The sequence below is a fragment of the Dendrobates tinctorius genome, unplaced genomic scaffold (genome assembly GCF_039654945.1).
Source record: "Dendrobates tinctorius isolate UK_male_01 unplaced genomic scaffold, ASM3965494v1 ptg000039l, whole genome shotgun sequence".
NCBI lineage: Eukaryota > Metazoa > Chordata > Amphibia > Anura > Dendrobatidae > Dendrobates > Dendrobates tinctorius.
Window position 1 is genome coordinate 39,501,912 of NW_027361707.1, and position 3,747 is coordinate 39,505,658.

Consider the following 3,747-nt stretch of genomic DNA (forward strand, 5'->3'; position numbering starts at 1 on the left):
TGGAGTAACACTTGTAGAGTAAGAATCACCCCCCACTTTTGATGAATTTAATGGGCGGGTGTAGCCAGGCCCCATCCCCCTTCACCAGCTCAGAATAGATGATCCGTTACTGATCGGTGAGGGTCTGACCAGGGAATAACTGTCCCTGATTGAGCTTTTTTTTTAAATTCAAGTTACAAAATTGAGTGGCAGATTGGATACTTGATTACTGCTCCATACCTCCTCTTACGGGGCTGCCAGAAAAAGCCGAGTGCAGCACTGGGCAGCCCCCCATAGGATGAGCAGAGCAGCGGTCAGGTATCTGCATTGCCGCTCTATTTAACCAGAGATAAAAGTTCCAATTTTGCCGATCAATACGGTTACCGATCAGTAAGATTTCACCAGTAGACTTGGGCGACTTTGCAGAGGGAACCCGGGTTCCTGGATCACGCCTGCCCATCAGCTGATCGCCGCCGCAGCTGCATATGTCACATGCTGTGACTGACACAGGCGCGACACATGCAGCTGCAGAGCCGTTCAGCCGGTGTGATCCAGGAAGCCGGGTTCCCTCTGCAGCTTATTTGGTAAGCGCTTATAGCTTGCCGAATAAGAGGGAACCCGAACAAATTCGCTCAACTCTAATCACCAGTCCTATGGATGGGTAATAACTGGAGAACCCTTTTAATTTGGATTTCAAAAAAATATAATTAATGTATGTCGTAGAGAAATAATGTTTGTTTTTTCTTTAGCTGTATATTTTATTAGTTTTGCATTGTCTGTCTGGTGGTCTGTGCTTTATGGCGGCTGCAATTGGGTGGAATATGAATGGTGGAAGAAGTGTCAGTAGACACAACCAGCTACCAGGATGTGATTGGTGCAGATGGAGCCCGGCTTTATCCGTTTCACTTTGTGGGATTGTACTGCAGCTGTATGCAGTTATTGTATGTAGATGTCTGCCTGTGTCTTCTCACGAGGAGCGCGGCTCACCGGGAATTGTTGTGTAGGTGCAATGGACGTAGCCCTGGGATCTGCAGCCACTGGAGTCTTCACCAATTCTTCTTGGCTTTGGAATCACCTTCAAGAGGTCGGAAACATTTTACTTTCTATCTTCTTGTCATAACATGCTCTTCTGTCTGAATCATTGTTCATTTCACTTTATTCCCCCCCCTTTCCTTATTCCAGTAGCTCTTTATTTGTCCACTAACATAACTGTACGAGAGATTTTTTTTTTTTTTTTTTTTGGGTTGAGAGGAGGGTGTGTTCTAGTTTTGAAAGACACCATTCACTTTTTGTACTATATTTGTCTTTTTTTTTTAATTTTTTTTTTTATAGCGCTCATTGTGCAGTAAATGACCTGTAACACAATTATTCAGGTCAGTGCAATTACAACAGTGCCAAAGCTGCATAGGTTTGGGCTCCCCCCTTTGTTTGGTCTTAAAGAAAACATTTGGAACTTTTGTAATAAATAAAAAGAATAAAAAAATTTCTTCCATTCATATAGCTGTGCAAGAGCTTGTTTTTCACATGGCGAGATTTTTTTTTCTCTTTCTTTTCCTTGACCCAATTATGGGGTCCATGCAACGTTTTGATTTTTCACTGCATTTTTTGGAGGTTATGTTGACCAAAAAAATGGTCAGTTTGGCTTTATTTTTTGTCTTTTCCAGTATTGTAATTCTTAACATTTTTCATTGTTTTTCCTTCATTTTGCAGCAATGCCAAATAGATTCAGATCAGGAAAAGGAATTCAATTCATACTGTCAGGGTGTGTTTTTCTTTACTTAAACTTGTTCTGTATACTGCAGCAATATATAGTAAAAATTACCAGTCGCCTATTAAGATAGGGCAAGGCTGCGTAGGAGCACAAAGATGGAGGCAATGAGGGCCTTCAGAAGGTGTCTGGCTGCCAACGAAACCATCAGCACCTTCCCATTCAGCACTATTTCAGCTGTCATACAGCGATCTGAGCTAGCTCCAGTTGTTGCTACTAGAGGCAGTTGCCAGCTGTGTAACACTGCCAGCATCTGTTCTGTATGGGGGCGGCTCAGCTCCTGAGAGAACTCCGTACACCTGCACCTTTTGTGGGAAGGCACCAAGTATGTATTCTAGACCTGTGGGATGTCCTCCACATTGCTGAATTTACTGCTGATGTTTCATGTTCCTTCCAGGCCAGCGTTGTGACTGGGGATCGTGTATGGAGAATGCCTCTCTTTGATCATTACACTAAACAAGTGACTGAGTCGGCCCTCGCAGACCTTAATAATGTCGGGAAGTACAGCAGGTAATGGATGTAAATATGGTGGTTGTAGTAGGTTTCTAAAGTATCTCATAGAGCGACCCCCGCCTCTGAGACCTCCATCCATCACCAAAACGGAGATCCAGATTTGCTCATCTGTTGGAATTCCTATAGAAATGATTGGTGAGATCCTAACCACATGGGTGCACCCCTACAGGATATGTCATCAATTTCTATCATGGGAATATTATTATTATTATTGGGTTTTTTTTTTTCCTTTTTATGTGGATTTTATTAAAAAATAAACCTACAATTTCCACATCAGTAGTATACATGAGGTAATGTATCTTGCTCCACAGAAACTAATGAAAGGTTTTCTTCTCGCAGATCTGGGGGTGCGTGTACGGCCGCGGCTTTCTTGAAGGAGTTTGTCACGTCCCCGCACTGGGCTCACCTGGATATAGCCGGAGTCATGTCCAACAAGGATGAGGTCCCTTATCTGCGCAAGGGCATGTCCGGCCGCCCCACAAGGACTCTGGTAGAATTCGCCGATCGGCTGAGTAAGGACAAGAAGCCCAAATAATCCGGACATCAGTTACCGGATCTGCTTCGTCCTATGTGGACGTAATGAACTAAAGCGCAATGACCTTGCTATGCACTTATTTTTTTTACTAACACGACCAAAGCAAATCTAGAATCTGCGCCTCCATCTTCAGATGATTCTGCAATTTTAATACATCTACGTGCTGAGTGGAGAAATGTCTGAAAATAAAGAAAAAATCAAAAATTTTATCTGCCAGTCATATCTCACACATTTGTTTTATAGGTGTTGAACGCTTTAGGCACGATTCATCATTGCATTTTGGACGTGACAAATTAATCAAACTATTTGTACTTTTTTTTTTTTTCCTCCAAGCGGTTTCTGATTTTTATGTCAGTGTGACTTTCCAGATGAATTAAACAGATTCATTAAATGCGACTATTTAAAAAAAAAAAGTTGCAAAATTTGGCACAATTCTACTCTTCTAGTCCTCCCTGGAGTGAATATATCAGTTATTTGGCTGCAACTTTTCCCATTTAAGCACTCGCAGAACCAGTTAGGAAAAAGACAGCTTGAGGTTATGCTCAAAACTCGAGTCTCATGTGCCATTTTGATGAATCTAGTGCAACAAAGTCAGCAAAAACCACAAGTTGAAAGACTTAAAGGGTTCAATTCATCATGAGCTGGGTATATTTTACTATCTGCCGTGCATGTACTGTGCAAGTCATATGTGTATGGAGCTGGGCCGCAAAGTGTAAATGATTAAGTCACGGGTTTCCCTGAATCTTCTATATATCAATCTGCTCAGCTCCTGGTCACGCTACAAAGCAGTTGAGGAGTTTCTCACTCAGGATGCTGTTTTCTCTGTAGATGTAGATTTACTGAATATATTAGTGGAAGGGATCTTCCTGGCATTTGTTCTCAGTAGATTCCTTTTGTATAGTTAATGGGGACCTGTCTCCTTGGAAAACGCCACCTTCAAGTCCACACTCAC

General features: G+C 42.2%; 1 long non-coding RNA gene across 1 annotated transcript; it reads left to right on the forward strand.

The window, feature by feature from the left end:
* Positions 1–214: 214 nt before the first annotated feature.
* On the forward strand, positions 215–3,004 carry LOC141088534 (uncharacterized). The gene is made up of 2 exons (XR_012231973.1): positions 215–1,063; positions 2,145–3,004. It is a non-coding gene; the product is annotated as an uncharacterized lncRNA (long non-coding RNA).
* Positions 3,005–3,747: the final 743 nt, after the last annotated feature.